This window comes from Equus caballus, chromosome 4, assembly GCF_041296265.1.
Source record: "Equus caballus isolate H_3958 breed thoroughbred chromosome 4, TB-T2T, whole genome shotgun sequence".
Lineage (NCBI taxonomy): Eukaryota > Metazoa > Chordata > Mammalia > Perissodactyla > Equidae > Equus > Equus caballus.
This window is the reverse complement of record NC_091687.1, coordinates 74,643,522-74,662,860: the sequence shown is the minus strand read 5'-3', so window position 1 is coordinate 74,662,860 and position 19,339 is coordinate 74,643,522. Positions and strand designations below refer to the sequence as shown.

General features: G+C 39.4%; 1 long non-coding RNA gene across 1 annotated transcript in view; it reads right to left on the bottom strand.

Annotated features, from left to right (window-relative positions):
- Positions 1-13,945, bottom strand: part of LOC111773220 (uncharacterized) — a 43,676-nt gene extending 29,731 nt beyond the window's left edge. Inside the window, exon 1 of the long non-coding RNA XR_011437956.1 lies at positions 13,887-13,945. This is a non-coding gene — a long non-coding RNA (uncharacterized lncRNA). The remainder of the gene's footprint in view (positions 1-13,886) is intronic.
- Positions 13,946-19,339: the final 5,394 nt, after the last annotated feature.

Sequence of the window (19,339 nt, the reverse complement as noted above, 5' to 3'; positions counted from 1 at the left end):
CACCGTTTTCCTTCTCATAGTCTTCTGGGGTATTGCTCCTTCCATACCTCATTCATCTGGTGCCAATGATAGTGCCCTTATCCCTCCTCCCAGGCATGTTTAGGTCAACCATGGAACCGCAGTGTTGGCCCAGGGGTAAGCTAATGACAATGACACAACAACAACAATAATAGCTTCGTGCTGGCAAATATTCCAAATGTTTTAAATACTTTAAAGCATATAATCCTCACAACAACCCTATGACGTAGGTCCTAGTGTTTTTTGCACGTATCAGATGAGGAGACAGAGGCACAGAGAGGTTAAGGAACTTCCCTAAGGTCCTAAGCTAGTCTTTTCAGAACAACCACTGCAGCTATGGAGAGAGTCCTTTTCTCTTTGGTGAAGAAACGAGGAAGAGGTGAGCACGCACTTACCAGGACCCACACACCTTACTCCATGATGAAATCTGCCCCCCAACCTTCCCCAGAGTGGAAAAGAGAACTCTGGCAGGTTTTAAATCTCCAGTTCCACATCTTGAGTCCCCCCGGTAGACTCATTCGGTGTTTTCCCAAGTTTTGGTTGTTCAGCTTTCCCTCAGCTTTGGGAGTCAATCTAGTAATTGTCTAATAATTTTTTTTAAGTGTCGGGGAGGAAGAACTATTCCTCTACCCTCTGTGTCCTTCTGGCTGGTCTAAGAATTAAACTGATGTGAGACAGAATAACAGGAGAAAATCGAACAAAGTTCAATAACACATACACATGGGAGAAATCCAGGAAAACTGAGTAACTTGCCAAAATGGCTGAAGCCACAACTTTAAATATCATCTTCAGCTAAAGACAAAGGAGGATGTTGGGGGTAGTGATTAGAGGCTTCAAAGGGGAGGAAGGTAATTTACATGGAGATGGAAAAGCAAATGTTTGATAAACAAATGTTTGCTGGGCCATGTACAGACGATGCGACTGGAGAGAGAACTTTGATAAAAATGGGTTTAGCAAGACCCTCGCTGTCTATCATACCCAGAACTATCTATGATGATGGCCTGTCCTGGGGAATTGAGATTCAATCACTTGCCAGCAAAAGATTGCTTACTAACACAAGGAAAAGGAGGCTCAGGGAGACTAAATGGTACAACTGGGGGTACAGCCAGGCTTTTCTGATTCAAACACCCCTGTCCATTCCACCTGGCCACACCTACTCTTCAGCTGACCTGCGCATCACAGAATCTCACCACTGCCGTCCCCTCTACTCACTACTGCATCGTTAGCATTTCATAAACATCGCTTTCATCACTCTTCAATTTCTCTGATAGTTTTCCATATTTCCTGATGCATCAAATCCAAAACCTCTGCCCAGTTTTCAACACCCTCCAAATCATACCTCACTCAAATTTGAAAACTTTCCCACCATCCCCCCCGCCCCCCAGCAAGAACCCAGAAGAACCCATGTCATTTACACTTCTGTGATTTCTTTAATCAAGTCCTTTCAAATGACTAAAGTCAAACTCATCCAAGACCAAGTTCAAGTTTCGCCCATTTCCAGAAATCCCTTCTACTCTAGTCAGTATTAATTTCTTTAACTAAGAGTAAATAGGAGTATATATACTCTTAGTTAAAGAAATTACCTTCCAGAACTACTTTGTCTGGAAGCTAATTTAACAAGGCAAGTGGAACCAGTATATTTATCTTCATATTGATATGCATTTTCTTTCATTTGTTAGCTATTTCATGAAAGTATTGCTAATTGGGAAGTACAAAATAGGAGTTGTAAAAAAGAGAACCAAATCGTAGAACAGATTGCACTTTAAGTAATTGTGAAGCTGATTTCCTTTGATACTTTTGTCTTTCAGTTAAATGGCTCGTTTTGTTTTCCGTTCAGTGACAAACATACCAGAATTCAGATAAAAATCCAACTGAATGGGAAAAAAATAAGGACTACGATTTTTTCCAAATGTACTTTTTAACTGAGACATATTACCTGTCCTGCAGGGAGTTCAAAGCTCTTCCTCTGTAGGAGGTGAGCTGCTCCCCATTGATGGTCCTCAGGGAAGCTGGGCTTGCATCCCTCACAGCCCCAAGCCACTCGCTCTTTAGCTCTCTTTAGTGGAGGAATACTGCAACCCAGTTAAGTGGGAAATCACAAAGCCTACCGATGCCAGGATGAACAGCCATCATTGTTCTTAAAAATGCTATTCATATATCCCTTCTTCTGAAACTCGGAATATATGCTGTAGTTTTTTGTTTAAGTAAAAGTGCTTGAGCCCTTGACTTGGAGCCATCTATATCTGACTTAAGATCCTCCACTCTTCCTCCATAACACTCCTAAAGTCTTGTTGGTGTGTTCTCTAATTCCCACAGTGTCCAAAAGTAATTTTTAAAAGGCAAATCAATACAACATTTGGAAGACAATATAGGATATATTCTCATGCCTTCAGGTTGAGACACTGACTTCCTCAACAGAACATAAAAAGTGCTAACAATAAAGGGAAATAATGACAAATTTGACTTGAAATTGAAAACAGATGTTCATCAAAAGACACAGTTAAGACAGTAAAACAGGCAAGCCATGGACTGGGAGGAGATATTCGTACAGATGTAACTCAAATGAATATGAAAGAGGCAAACAACACATTTTAAAAAAATGAACAAGAACCTTGAACCAGCACTGTACAAAAGGAACTTCAGATAACAGACTTGCGAAAAGTGACCAATTTTATTAGTAATCAAGGAAGTGCAAATAAAAAATGCACGAGGGGGCTGGCCCCGTGGCTAAGTGATTAACTTCGCACACTCCACTTTGGCAGCCCAGGGTTCCCCCAGTTCGAATCCTGGGTGTGGACATGGCACTGCTCATCAAGCCTTGCTGAGGCGGCGTCCCACATGCCACAGTTAGAAAGACCCACAACTAAAAATATACAACTATGTGCCGGGGGGCTTTGGGGAGAAAAAGGAAAAATAAAACCTTTAAAAAAAAATGCAATGAGACGCCATTAATCACCTACCAAAATAGTTAAAATTCAAGACTCAATAACACGTGTTTGTAGAACTAGAACTCTCATACATCACTTGTGGAGACGTGAATTGTTACCATCATCGTGAGAAATTTTGGGGCATCGTCTACAACAGTTGTGAATATTCATCCTGTGACACAGCAATTCACTCCTAAATATATAATTCAGTAGAAATATGTGCACAAAAGTGTTCATAGAAGCATTGTTATAATAGCCAAAACCTGGCTATACATGGACAAATTTATGATATATTGTATAATGGAATACTCTACAAAAATTAAAATAAATAGCTACTCTTGACAACACAGAAGAATTTCAAAAATACAGTGTGGCCCTAGCCCTGTGGCTGAGTGGCTAAGTCTGTGCGCTCTGCTTTGGCAGCCCAGAGTTTGCCAGTTTGGATCTTGGGTGCTGACCCATGCACTGCTCATCAAAGCCATGCTGTGGCAGCATCCCACATAGAAGAACTAGGATGACCCGCAACTAGGATATAGATCTATATACTGGGGCTTTGGGGAGAAAAAAAAATACAGTGTGATGCAAAAGAAGCCAGAGAGAGAGAGCAAGCAAACTGTGTGATTATATTTATATAAAGTTTGAAAACAAGCAAACCTAAACCATAAAGATAAGAATAGCAGTTGCCTTTAGAAGAGAGAATTCATTGAGATGTACAGTTATGATCTGTGCATTTTTTAGTGTTAAACTTCAGTTTAAAATATATTAAAAATGATTGGCACTGGCAATTAGAAAAAATCATTGGATGTCTCAGGACATTTTCAATAGAGTAATTTGGCTAACAGGCAGATTTAAAGATTTTTTTAAAAACTTGAAAGCAAGAAAGAAATGGAAGCAGCTGATATATAAATGTTGAATAAATTGAAGCAACCAGTAACAGCTCACCCAGATATAAGCAATGCTAAGCATATCTGTTTATGTGCAGATTAAATTTGCTCATTACTCAGTCTTTAATTTTGCTTTAGTGCAAACCTTCACAAAGTTATTCTGGCTCCTGTCGTTTAAATTAACCCATAGTAACCATGAAATAATAATGAACACCCGGGGCCGGCTCCGTGGCCGAGTGGTTAGGTTTGCACACTCCGCTGCGGCGGCCCAGGGTTCGGATCCTGGGCGCGGACATGGCACTGCTCGTCAGGCCACATTGAGGCGACGTCCCACATCCCACAGCTAGAAGGACCGGCAACTAAGATATACAACTGTGTACAGGGTTAGTTTGGGGAGATAAAGCAGAAAACAAAAAAGAAAAGATTGTCAACATTCGTTAGCCCAGGTGCCAATCCTTAAAAAAAAAAAAAGGAAGATTGGCAACAGTTGTTAGCCCAGGTGCCAATCTTTAAAAAGAAAAGAATGAACATCTGTAACCCTGTCTACAGAAATGAGAAACATTTTCAGCTTTGAGATATAAATGGCCAGTCTTGGAGGAAAAATAGTTTTGATTTTGAATTAATATTATATCTGGCTTAAAAATTTGTTTATAAGATAATGAATATTGAAAAACAAGTTTTAATTGTCAATACAGTTCATCTCAAGTTCCAGTAGCCGTATGGCTTCTGCGTTCCTGTTCTGTTTTTCATATTCTGGGTGAGATTGCTCAGCAATACCTATTGTAATTAAAAACTTAGCATAAATATAGGAAATACAGTCCATTACAAAACTTAATGCAGAGGCAAATGGGACAAAATAAATTTTCATTACAGAAAGTAATTAATAAGAATTTTGCTGTCTGAGTTCCTAAGTCTGATTTCCTCATTAGAATTAGTTATTCAGTTTTCCAGTTTGGAACTTACTTAATTTCTTTTTATATAATACAAAGAGCGATTACCATTTAATTAAAACTATTTCATTAAATAGCTGACCTTTTACTTCATAAGACTGGGTGCCAAGTTTGATTCAAATTCCAAGGTAAAAGCACTCAGCTCAAGGCAGAGAGGCGTTTGTGAGTCTCAGGCTCAGGGAGCTGGCTGAGTCTACACCAGCTTTCTGTGCATTAAGGTTCTCTACCAGTCACTGCCTCAGACTCTGCACATCTTTAGGAATGCTGCCTCTCAGGAGGGATTACTTCAGCTTGAAGTCACAATTTGATCGAGAGTATTAAATCCCATAGTCACAAAGCTACCCAAGAAATATTTTGAAATATTGATTAATTTTTTTTTCTTTCTTCTCCCCAAAGCCCCCCAGTACACAGCTGTATATTCTAGTTGTAGGTCCTTCTAGTTCTGCTATGTGGGACGCCGCCTCAGCATGGCTTGATGAGTGGTGCTAGGTTGCACCCAGGATGTGAACCAGCGAAACCCTGGGTTGCCAAAGTAGAGTGCACAAACTTAACCACTCGGCCATGGGGCCGGCCCCCTGATTAAGTTTTGAGTTCTATAAAATCATAATTTACAAAGATATTCTCCAAATGAAAGTCAAGGTTAAATGCATTTTGAAAATTTACCAAAAATGTAAACTTAATAGATAACATAAACTTTTTTTATTGCTATAAGGTTAAGATTACTGGATCAAAGGGCATGACCGTTTTCCTAACAATTAATACTCATTGCCAGGTTACCTTCCCAGATCAGGGGTAACAGGTTTTTTCTGTATGCTAGATTCTGTTTTATTTGGATTTTTTTTTTGTCCTTTAAATTACATTTCTAATGTTAATATGAGGGCATTGCCACAATACAGTAACATATTCATCTCTCAAATACATGAAGCCAAATGTCTCCAGAGTGCTCTGATGAGACCGCTACCAAGATCCTGAGAGGGCCTGATTCCCATTCCTTCTGAAATTGGGTGAGCAGATTCTTCTAATAAATTCATTTTTTTATTGGTCTGTTGCTGGCATCCAATAAACTCTAACTGATATAGCTCCCCACATGTGGAGCACTTCCAGATATAATAATTACCTGCCTGTCTCGCTGGACCTGAAGCCACAAAGCAGTAAGGGTGAATGAAGATAAGACCCAAGACAGAGAAGTATGAGCAAGTACATATTTGGCTATGGGATTCTATTTCTTTGATAACTTTACTAAGTATGGATGAATGAACTTGTTGAGTGATGTCCTCAAAGAAACTGATCTAGACATATAAAGACTGAGAGGAAGTAAAATAAAAATTTATTTTAAAAAGTCACTAAGGTTTTAGATCGTCTGAATGTGAAAGAGATTGGGGAACTCCTTAAGAATCAAAAGTAATTTAAAGATGAAAAAAATAGTGTATTATAGGGTAGGCACTAAAAGAATGTAATTTGTCAACCCAAAAAGAGTAAAATTTCAGGCTAAGCCAGGCAAATAGTAGAGTAGAAATTTTCATTAGAGAAATAATTAAACAAATTTTTATGTTCTTTTAGTAGTGTTAACCATTTGGTCTTCCATTTGGGAATTTATTAAAAATAAAATTTTTAATTTTATTTACTTTTATATACTCAAAGAATATCATCATTTATTTGAAAATAAAAATTTGTTTGGCTGTGTATGGATGATATTAAAAAGTAAAAAACAGAGTCTGGCCCTGTGGCCTAGTGGTTAAGCTGAGTGTGTTCCACTTCAGTGACCTACATCACTCGTTGGCAGCCATGTTGTGGTGGTGACCCACAAACAAAATAGCGGAAGATTGGCACAGACGTTAGGTCAGGGTGAACCTTCCTCAGCAAAACAAAAAAAGGTAAAAATAAGGTTAGACTATTTAAGAACGCTAAACTCACAAAGAATCTATAAACTTTTGGGTATGTCACCTCACCCTAACTTCCTTTCTCTATACCAGCCCTTTGCTTAAAGCCTTTCAGTGACCTCCCACTCTCTTTGTAATAAAACCCCCAATTCCACAAGATCCCAGTATGATCTGGCCCCTGTCTGCCTCTCCAGGGTCATATCACACCATGCCCTGACCAGCCCTCTGCATTCTGACCACACTATCTTCTTTTAGTTTCTCAAATCATCCTGCTCCCTCTAAGCACAGTGCCTTTGCATTTGCTCTCCCCTCTCCCAAGAACATTCTTCCTCTACCCGACAATCTCTCTTTGCCAAATTAATTCAGCACAAATATCATTCCTCTCGGAAGGCTTGCCTGCCCCAGCAACCAGATTGGATTCTTTTGTTCCTCACTCTCATAGCACTGTGCTCACTTAGGCTGTAAGTGCACATTTATTTATGTAATTATTTGATTTAAGGTCTCTTCTACTAGACTGTAAGCTACATGAGGGCAGGGACTGCATCTGGTTTTACTTGCCATGTTATTCCTTGCAACTAAAGTAGTGCCTGGCACATCCTAAGCATGCAATAATTACTTGATAAATTGAGGTAGGAACCAATTCCCTTGGTACCAATGTCGGATGCAGAATCCTGTGCTGGGGACCAGAGGTTTGAGCTAGTTATACTTGCACATTTTTCCTGATGTGGGACTGAAAGAAATCTGTGTAGGGCAGCCTTATGCAGGTTTGCATTTCTGCAAAGATCTACAGGACCTCATCAAGGTGTAGGTAGCATTCCAGGCACCTTTCTCTCCTCACAGGATTTAAGTAGACCCAGAACCTTTGTCCTGGTAACCTGTAGATTACCTCGGATTTATGCCCCTCCTCTCTCAGAGAAAGCACTGAGGGGCTGCCACATAAGAACAGGACATGCTTTCAATCTCTCTCTAGTGGTACTAGAAGAAGGCAGGTGAAGAGAAGGTAATGCTTTTACATGTCTGTTTTCTAATTCCCTTAGATTCCAGACCATACATCTAAAAAGCAGGGTGCAGAGCCTGCTTCCAAGCAGGCTACTGAGAACAAAGAAGACCTCTAGTTTAAAGATGAACCAGTACTTTGTTGCTCATGGAATGTGGGATTAGCAGCTTGCTGGAAAATGGAATGGAATGGAAATAAAATAGGAAAAGGCTTTTCTAAAAAACAATAAAGCAGTATTTTAATTTTCTATTGCAAAAATCTTGACAAAACATTGGAAACAAAATCTTGAAAAGATATTGGGCTAAAACAAACGTGGCAAGTTTTCCTGGTTTAGTAAATGAAATATCATAATTAACTTTCGTCCGAGGAACGGCTATTTAGGTAAAACGCATTTTGACAATTCCAGACTGTACCATTTATGCCTATACTTTAACAAGGATAGCTAGCAATTTCCATACAGCATTCATTTTCAAAGAACAAGGGGAAAATAAACTAGTAGCTAAAAGCAGAAGAGACAGCTGTTGAATTCAATGAGAGTTTTGCATTTGAATAGTTGATGTGAATCTCTGACTTTAAGTGCATACTAAGCGGATGTTAAAAGATTCCTAACCACACAATAGATACTTAGGTTGCCAAATATTTATGCTTTTTCTCTTTGAAGCCCAAAAATTTTATGCAAAATTTTCATTTGAATTTCAGGCAAAATTTCAAAAGCATTTTGCTTTTTAAAAACAATCACCAATCTGTTCCTCCAATCTGTAGGGGAATAAAATGCAAAGACTTCCCTGAACTCTCGTCTCTATCATCAATAATCACTGAATCCTGCAGGACATATCCAGAGTCACGTGTCACTTGACAACAGGGGTACATTCTGAGAAATGAGTCGTTTGGTGATTACGTTCTTGTGTGAATATCTTATATGTACTTACACAAACCTAGATGGTATAGCCTACTACACGCCTGGGCTATATGGTACTAATCTTATGGGACCACGTCAGATATGTGGTCCATCGATCATCAAAATGTCATGTGGTGCGCGACTATATTTGAAATTTTTTCACCGAATTCAACAAACCAGGTTGCAGATGTATATAATTTGTATTTACTTCCTTCTCTCACTAGACTATAAGCCCTCGGAGGGCAGGGATTATGTTCGTCATGATTGTATCTTGGTACTCAAGGCCGGGCACACAGCAGGCAGATAGTGTGCCTCCTTGTTTAGTTAATGCACACATAATTGTTCATGCTCAGAAAAAATATTACATGATTGGGGAAAAACCCTTCCTATATCTTCTGGAGAGGAACTGTATATAAATATAAATATTTAATATTTAGCATGTAGTATTTGAGACAGACCAATTGCCTAAAATGGACTTCATTCCTTGCAATTCTCAGTGCTTGGCTGAGGTTTGAGGGTGCCCAGAGGCAGGTTTCTGCGGGGAGCTGGATGGGCGGGAGAGACCATGGATTGGAAAGAAGGACTGTTCACCTGGATGAGGAGCTGTCGGTTGTAAAGGAAACATCCATACCCCGAGGCTTTCAGTCTAGTAGGTCTACACCACTCAACTGAATCGAGCTTCCAGAGACTTGTAGGACACTTGATACAACCTGCCACATGCTTTATGCCCCTAAAAGTGTTGTGAAAGAGTCGTTCATTATTCAGAAATAGTCTGGTACTAGGTAGAGAGTGGATTATAAAACAAGGTCCCTGCCCTTGGGTACTGGGGAAAGAGTGGATTATAAAACAAAATCACTGCTCTTGGGGACCTCGTGTCCTGGTGAGCGGTAGTTTAGTGCAGACTTGAAGAAGCCCATCCCCCAAGCCAGATGAAAAAACAACAAAAATAGCAAATAACAAATAATCAGCACCGCCAATAGGAAGGGGTCCAAAACAAACTTTACATTTTGAGAAATATTATCTAAAACCAGAACAATTTGGAACAAAGGGAAAAGAATGCCAGGAATCAACATGCTATATACTCTCTTGGGAAAACAGTGTAGTGAGGCTGAAGAAGGCAGAGAAAATTCTGAAAAAAATATTATGCTATGTATTAGTTTGATATGTGGAATTGAAAAAAAGATGAAGTCTCTTATGCTAGGCACTAAAATGGAGCTGGGCAGACATGAAGAGGAGAGGAACAAATTCCTCCTTGAAGATGAACTCTTAAACTCATTAAACACCTGAAATGCATCTGCAAGTCTTCTCAAGGAAGGTAAGATGACCGGGACAGAGACTCCATTCCTGTCACGGTCATCTTCCACATTCCTAAGTTTAATGGCTTGTTTCAACTGACCCTCACCCTGATGATTACCTTGGGCCTGGAATTTGTTAAAAGACGTTCATTCTCTCTTTTTTTTCTTTGCTTTTGTTAGCCATGACTATTAACCTTCCTTTTCCCTTCAACGGCCGGAACACAGTTCAAGTGCTACTTGAATCTGTGCTTCCCAGGCTGCAGTCCTCACAAACACCGAATAAACTCTTTTGTTTTAAGTCTATCAGAGTCTACTTCATAATTATTCGTCAGATATGATGGCAAGTCAACTTGTTTATGACAAAAATGAAATTGTTTTTAAGAGTGAGGTTGTTTTGATCTGAGAATGAAGTTGTTTTTATAAGTAAAGTTGTTTTCATATAAAGAAGCTGCCTTGGGATATTGTCATTGGCCATCTGTGGCTGTCAATAAGCACTCAGTAGCTCAGCTGCTGAGGGGTCTTATGGGTAAGAACATATGAAGAAACAACCACAAGAAGGAGACTTTTAGACAATGAATACTGAAACTTTGTGAGGAATATTCGATCGTGTGCTGTCTGGACAAGGCTACCCTTTGCTATCGAAGTAGCTCTTTGAAGACTTTTGGGGCATTAGCTCCTGCTGTGGTAAAGGTGACTTTTACCAGCAGTGGTGGAAGCTGTGTAGTGGCCCAATGAAGAAGATCAGCCTGCGCATCAACGCCAGCACCCTCCTTCCTTAGCAACATGCTCGACAGCAAGGGACTTATTTTGCACTAGCAGCAGGACGTCAGCTCTCAGTTGGCAAAGCCGTCTCTCCCCAGAACCAACTCCTAGAAAAGGTACACCTCAACTAAATTTGGACTTCATTCCTTTCATCTCCCCTTGCCTGGAACTATAGTGTGATTAATCTATCATTGGTTTGGCATACATTATTTCTTTATTGGCTTACTAAGAGACATTACCCTGTATGCTATTGGCTTGTGAAACTATTATAATTCCCACAGTGAACCTGTGTTAAATAAACTATCAGCAGGGGCCAGCCTGGTGGTGTAGTAGTTAAGTTAGAGGGCTCTGCTTCAGCGGCCCAGGATGTACTGGTTCGGATCCCCAGAACAGACGCACACACCAGTCATCAAGCCATGATGTGGAGGCGTCCCACATACAACATAGAGGAAGAGTGGCACATATGTTAGCGCAGGGATAATCTTCCTCCAGCAAAAAGAGGAAGATTGGCAATGGATGTTAGCTCAAGGCCAAATCCTCCTAGCCAAAAAAACAACATATCGACAAAGACAGTCTCAGTTTCTGAGAGTAATTTTCACTGCTCAAAACAAAAGAAACTCTTAACCTTACTTTGAGGGGAGAGCCTGGGCATGTGGCACTCTAAGAGAGAAAAAAGAACACCCCAAGAGGAACCTTCTTCCTTACGATCAGTGGACAGAGACTCACCTGGGGCTAAAGAATCACACAGATTCTGCTCTTTAAAAATTTCTACCAGCAGAAAAAAGGCAAAACGGGTAAAAAGAAAAATGTTTTAAGTGTAATGACCTTGACAACACACATAAGCTTGACCAGAAGGAGGGAGAATAATAGGAGAAACCAAAGCTGGAGGCCAGTGCATCAGATCAGAATGAGAGCCCTTCCAGGGAAAGTATAGACCCCAAGTCAGGGAGTGGCCTTTGCATGAGTTTGGAATGTGTTTTAGGTTAAAAGAACACAGACCTGATATGGCTCCCCAGGCCTGAGTCTCCTTCCTATCCCAGGTTCTCAGGTCTTGGTATCGATGCATGTTTATACCAACAGATTGAAAAAAATTAATTAAGCCTATTTTGCTATAACAAAAATTTTTTTTAAGTAGCTTAAATTCTCATCTGTTAGAGTACTTATTTGTCATAGAAATCAGCCATTTTAGGACTCTTGAAGACTGTAACATCCAAGAAACAATTATTAGTCAGGCATATTTTACTAACTTATCAAAGAGAAAAGATGACATCTCAACCGTATTGGTGTATGTTGCTAACGCTTCATTAATGATGCTTAAATGCAATGATCACTGAGTGAACAAAAATGTGAGAAATTTTCATCTCAAAAGTCATTATTGTTTTAAGTCATCTGTTTGTTTATGGCGACTATTTGTAAACCTATTATTGTACAAAGTCTATTTCTATGGTGCAAAAAGCTGTTTCACATAATTACAAGCAATCTAACAAATGAATCTGAATAGTTTGATGGTATTGTAAACATCCAGTGATTAGTCCTTTTATCAGGCTCATTCCTTCATTGCAGTAAGAAACATAACTGTTCAGAAATACAGACGGAGAGAGGAAACTTTTTAGACCTACAATCACTATCTCCTTCAGAAAACAACAGGTTGGGTTTTTCTACTTATGACTCAATAAAACCAGAATAAGCTGCTTTATTTACTTAATTGGAACCAGGATTCCAGCAGCCAGGTTTTATGATTGGATGGTTTTAATAACTCTCCATTCCACTGCATTGTCAGAGGGTATTCATTTAATTCCATTACTTTTGTGTGCATGAAACCTACACAAGGGAACATTTTCTCTTGTTTTTACACATTTCACTCTTCTGGATGTTGAGAACATTGTTGCTGGTTTTCTATAACCCTCAGTTCTGGCAATTATTAAATCCCAAAGTTAAGGTCAAATCTGAAGCCCCAAGTATTCACTAATTCAAATTAGAGTGTTTTGTGTTCAGGTGGCATCTTATTCTTTAAATTATTATTATTATTAGTGTGTGCATGTGTGTGTGTAAATAGAGCATCCTTTTATATAACTCATCTGAAAATTGGGAGGTTGCTTGGATTTTGAAGATAAGGTTCAAATACTATGAAGTCATAGAAAAGAAGACATCAATGTGTTTGTATTACTATGGAAAGATCTTCAAGACATACTGTTATAAGTAGGTTGCAAACTCATACTATGGTGTCTTCCTATTTGCATTGGAGTATCTTTTTTTTTTAAATTTTCTTCTTCTTCCCAAAGCCCCCCAGTACATAGTTGTATATTCTAGCTGTGTTTCCTTCTGGCTCTGCTATGTGGGACGCCTCCTCAGCATGCCCTGATGAGCAGTGCTAGATCTGCGCCCAGGATCCAAACCAGCAAAACCCTGGGCCACCAAAGTGGAGCATGCAAACTTAACCACTCAGCTATGGACCAGTCCCTGGGTTGGAGTATCTTTAAAGAATATGAATTCTCTTGTATAAACTACCTGCTTATACCTCCTGGAAGTATATACCCAAAACTGCTACTGGCAAGAGGACTGAAAATCAGCAGTAGGAAGAGGATTTACCTCTCATTACATCTCCTTGGCACCCAATCTCTCAGTTTCTTCCTACCTCTCTCTCTCTGCCCCTTGTCAGTTTCCTTTGCTTGTTCCTCTTACTCTGCTCAAGTTCTAAATTTTGGTAAGCCCCAGGACCTATCTTAAGCTCCCTTTTCTTCTCCACTCTCCATTAACAACCTCATTCAGGACCATGGCTTTCAATAGCCTCAAATGCTGATGAAGTCTTAAGTCAAAATTCTTATTCCTTCTGTCTTCCAGTAAATCTTGAATCAGAGAGCAAATTGGCCACTTACTATCACCACAGGGTTGACTAATGGCATGTCAAACTTAATTTGACTAAAAAAAACCCCTGAATTTTTGTTTTTATCTGAGTCCTTTTCAGCTGAATAAATTAAACCACTATTCCCTCAGTTACTTAAGTCAAAATCCAGGAATTATCCTGATTCCTCTTTTTTCGTCATCCCAATATTCAATTTATCAAGAAGTCCCTCCAGCTTTATCTCTAAAACACCCCTCATCCATCCATTTTCCTCTCTCTCTTCAATTACAGTCCATAGCTAAGCAACCAGCGCATCTCACTTGAACTTCTTTTTATAGGACTCCTTGCTTTTGCTCTTGTTTCCCTACAACTCTTTTCCCCCATGGTACCCAGAATGATCAACTTCTTTCCCTTCTTTGCTTAAAATACTCACATGGCTTCACATTGCTCCTAGAACAAATCCATACTTTTTAAACTGGCCAGAAAGTCCTACACCCCAGCCCCTGTCTGCCTCTGTGACCTCATCTCAGGTTGCTCCACCCCTTTTCCACTAAGTTCCATCCACACTGGCTTTCTTTTTGTTCCTCAAGTAGACCAATATGCACCCACCCTTGAACCTTTCCACTAGCTATTCCTTCTACCAAAATTCTTCTTCCCCTTAATCTTTGAAGGGCTTATTTTTTCTTGTCATTCAAACTTATAACAGAGACTGATACTCAGAAGTGGAGTGCTGCCATAACAGAAATGTGGTATTGGCTTAGCAGTGTGATCCCAGGAATAAAGGATACAGACTTTGCAAGCTAAAAATCTGGTAACTCTCGTTATGCCACAGCAAAACTTTTAGTAGCAGTGTCTCCTGTGATCATTTGGAAGGCAAATCATATGCCTATCGTGCCTACAGCTCTAGGGGAAGCAGCTAAAAAAAGCCAGAATGTCACTATGCACCTGCAGCTCCTTGCTACTTTTTGGCAAGTTATTACAAGAAAGAGATGAGATCAGACAAGACTCGGCCACTTTGTAAGATGTAAAAGGATACCGTATCCAGAAATCTGGGGTTTGACAAGGTTGAAAAAACTTAACTGTGTATGCAGTCCTAAACGACAGAAGATAAGACTCTTTTTACTCATAGCCTTTTTCAAAAACCTCACATGAATCCAAACAGGGGAATAAAGCAGCGATTCTCAACTGGGGTAATTTTGCCCCCGGGGACCACTTGGCAATGTCTAGAGACACTTTTGGTTCCTGCAACTGAGAGAGAGTATGCTACTGGCATCTACTGGGTAAAGGCCAGGGATGCTGCTAAATATCCTTCAATGCACAGGACAGCTCCGCACAATAAAGACTTAACTGAGATCTGAAACCATAAAACACCTAGAAGAAAACTTAGGGAAAAAGCTCTTTGACATTGGTTTTGCCAATAATTTCATAAATATGATACCCAAAGCACAAGAAACAAAGCAAAATAAACAAGTTGGACTATGTCGAACTAAAAAATTTCTGCACAGCCAAAGAAATACTCAACAAGACAAAAAGGCAACCTACAGAATGGGAGAAAATATTTGCAAACCGTATATCTGGTAAGGCGTTAATATCCAAAATATATAAGGAACTTATACAACTTAACAACAATAAATACCCAAACAATCCAATTTAAAAAGATGGGTGAAGAACCTGAATTTTTTCAAAAAAGACAGTATTCAAGCAGCAAACTGGTACATGAAAAAATACTCAGCATCACTAATCATCAGGGAAATGCATATCAAAACCACAATGAGGTATCACCTCACACCTGTTAGAATGGCTATCATCAAAAAGACAAGAGATAACAAGTATTGCTGAGGATGTGGAGAAAAAGGAACCCTTGTGCATTGTTGGTGGCAATGTCAATTGGTGCAGCCACTATGGAAAACAGTATGGATGTTCCAGAAAAGAGCTTTGAGTGTGATTACTGGCAATAGATCTGACTGAAACAGAAGGACTAGAAGTCTAAGCTTTCTAAGTTTTTTCAGTTGAGCTCAAAAGCATTCCAGAAGATTACAGACAGTCCTGTACTTATGATGATCCAACGATGTTTTTTCCAACTTTATGATGGTGTGAAAGCAATATGCATTCAGTAGAAACTGTAGTTTGAATTTTGATCTTTTCCTGTGCTAGGGAGATGCAGTACGGTACTGTCTCGGGATGCTGGGCAGTGGCAGTGAGCCGCAGCTCCCAGTCAGCCACGCAACCACGAAGGTAAATAATCGACACACTTACAACCATTCTGTACCCACACAACCACTGTTTTTCACGTTCAGTACAGTATTGAATAAATTACATGAGATGAAGTCAACACTTTAAAATAGGCTTTTTGTTAGATGACTGCCCAACTGTAGGCTAATCTAAGTGTTCTAAGCATGTTTAAGGGAGGCTATGAGGTTCAGTAGGTTAAGTGTGGTGAACGCATTTTCGACTTACAATACTTTCAACTTATGACAGGTTTATTGGACATAACCCCATCATAAGCCAAAGAGGATCCATACTTCAGATTGGTCAAGGGATTGCTTCTTCCATAATACCAGAAGGTAGCTTCAGATTCTGCAAAGTGGGCTTGTGGCAAAAGTAGGACTATTTTCAGCTTATCTCATGCTTAATTAATGAATGGATGCCATCAATGTGACACTGACATAACAGGTATAGAAATAAATGTTTCTTTTAGACGTTTCTTTGAAAAATATTTAAAATATGCAAAGATTTAAATATCTTTCTTCAGAGGTCATTAAAATTCAAAAAGTGTATGTCAATGTATATTACTCTAAGAGCTTATGGGATCTGCCTTTACATCACTCATGGACACAAGGTCTTCTTATTTTGTTTTATAATTCGTTCTTGGTTAGGCTAACGCTATCATGATGCAATGATTTCTAAATTTCTTGCCCCAAATTTATAATTATTAATTTAGAGCTTTTCACATTGCATTTCTTATGAGAGTTAAAACTTTAGGTAAAAGAAGGAATACATATCAATTTAAGATTTATGATGTCAAAAACTTTTTGGAAATTACATTTACTTTTTCACAATCTTTATTCTCATCTAACTTCTTCTTTTCATCTATAACAGAGTTAGTGATGGACCCTCTTGATATTAAGGTACAAATGTGAGAAGGATTTAGCCTGACGCCATAGTTCAGAACATAAATGGCTCTTTTGGTTTCTTTGCGTGAATTCCACATGAGAGCTCTAACATGGTACACTGCCTGGAAAAAATAAAAGTGATGAAAAAAGTGGTTAATCTTTAGGTTTAAAAAAAAAAGGGGGATCAAAACAAGCAAAGAAGAGGGCCAGCCCCATGGCCACGTGGTTAAGTTCGCACGCTCTGCTTCGGCAGCCCAGGGTTTCACCAGTTCAAATCCTGGGCTGAGACATGGCACTGCTTACCGGGCCATGCTGAGGTGGCATCCCACATGCCACAACTAGAAGGACCCACAACTAAAAAATATACAACTATGTACCGGGGGACTTTGGGGAGAAAAATGAAAAATAAAATTTAAAAAAATTAGGAAAAAAAAAACAAACAAAGAAGACGTAGAGCAAGCTAGTGCAGCAGAGTTGGAAGAGCCCCAGCCCAGGAGTTCAGAGATCAGGATTTTTGTCCCACGAGTTCTGTTAATTGACAAGGTTGTACTAATTGTGGTTAAACTTAGATCATGTGAATGGTGTCCCCCAGTGCGGGTGTCATTTACAATCTGATGTCTCTGGAGCTCACATAACCTTAACCATTCGGTTGCCTGGATCTCAGATTCCTCATCTGCAAAATAAGAGAATGGAAGAGATACCTTTCAGAGTTCTCAAGCTGTAGACTTACAATCATCTTCTCTGGGGGTTTACATTCATTACCTTAATTAGGTCTGCTTACCGTTTCAGAAAACCACATATACCATTTGGTGAAAAATTGTGCAAAATGTTAATACAATATTTGATCAATCCAGTTCGCTGAAAGTGAAGTTTTTTAAGGCACATTTTATGAAGATGATGTGTAGTAGTAAATCAGCTATAGTGTAATATTATTGATTACAATAATTTTTAATGTAAAGTCTTCCTAAATTTCATTCTTATATCCCAAAGTGCACAATTTTCACTGACTTAAAAACTAATCAAGGAGATATACAGTGGCACAGACATACATAAAAACAGGGAAAAGTATTATATCCAAAAAATAGCAAGCAGAGATGATAAAGGAAAGAAACATGGGAATGGTACACATTATTGGTCATTTATTTTGCTATTAAAATTTTTTAAACCTACTGGGTTCAGAATGTCCAAAGAAATAGCTTTGTTAGCATCCTTTGTTGCTTCTCTCATCTGTCCTAAATCAATGTAGAGAACATTGACAGAAGGATATTTTTCCATAGTCTCTCTTTACAATTATTCACCAAGGATAAACTGGATAATAAATGCATACAATATTCTGATTAATATTCATTTTTATGTTGTGTTCAAGATGGTTGTAATTCACTGAAAAAGTACCAAAGGACATGCTGGAATTCCCGCAGATGTATAAAGTAAGACAAGGTTTTTCAAAATGAAAATGAGCCACTGGAGTAATCTAAAAGCAGTTGATGGTAATAAAGGGCCTACCACTTCAAATGGATCAGGAGAGTTGGACACAGCTTGTGTTGGGGGTGAATATCAGCAGATATGAAAGGCAATATTAGAGAAGAAAGTAGAAGATTAATCTGAGTGAAAAACTGGCCTTAATAATTCTTTACTTCTTTGAATAGTAAACTAATAAAATGTTTGAGAAGGCTTTGACAAAGCTTGATAAGACAAAATATAATTGTTTCCTCCTCAAAACTTAGTATTTTAACTGCTTTTATAGACTGAGGATGAAAGTGGAGATTATCAGGGGTTTTTGCCTCCTATGCTAACGTATTAGTTATCTATTGCTGAGAAACAAATTACACAATACAAAGACCCTGCTGGGGCTGACCCGGTGGCACAGCGGTTAAGTGTACTCATTCCACTTTGGTGGCCCAGGGTTCACCAGTTCGGATCCCAGGTGTGGACATGGCACTGCTTGGCAAGCCATGCTGTGGTAGGCATCCCACATATAAAGTAGAGGAAGATGGGCACAGATCTTAGCTCAGGGCCAGTCTTCCTCAGCAAAAAGAGGAGGATTGGCAGCAGATGTTAGCTCAGCACTAATCTTCCTCAAAAAAAAAAAAAAAAAAAGAAAAAAGAAAAAAAAAATGACCCTGCCAAGGCTGAGCTCTCATCTGGAGTTGCAACTAGGGAAGTATCCACCACCCCACTCATGTGGTTATTGGAAGCATTCCCTTCCTTGCAGCTAAAGGATTCATGGAGGCTTACTTGTGTAAAAACAGCAAGTGGAGAGAGAGAGAGTCTGCTAGCAAGTCAGAATCTAGTATATCTTAATCGTTAGAGTGACATCCCATCACCTTTGCTATATTCTATTATTTAGAATCAAGTCACAGGTCTTGCAAGAGGAGGTAATTTCCCCAGGAAATTTTCAATCATGAGGGCCACTTTAGAGTCTATTTGACTCAGTCCACCCTCTGGACACCAATGATTCACATCGCTTCCACATGCAAAATGCATTTTCTTCTTCCTAAGATTCCCAAGAGTCTCACTGCATTATTATTTTTTTTTTCTTTTTGAGGAAGATTAGCCCTGAGCTAACATCTGCCACCAATTCTCCTCGTTTTGCTGAGGAAGACTGGCCCTGAGGTAACATCCGTGCCCATCTTCCTCTACTTTATATGTGAGAAGCCTACCACAGCATGGCTTGCCAAGCGGTGCCATGTCCACACCCGGGATCTGAACCAGCGCACCCCAGGCCGCTGTAGGGGAACGTGCAAACTTAACCACTGCATCGCCAGCCAGCCCC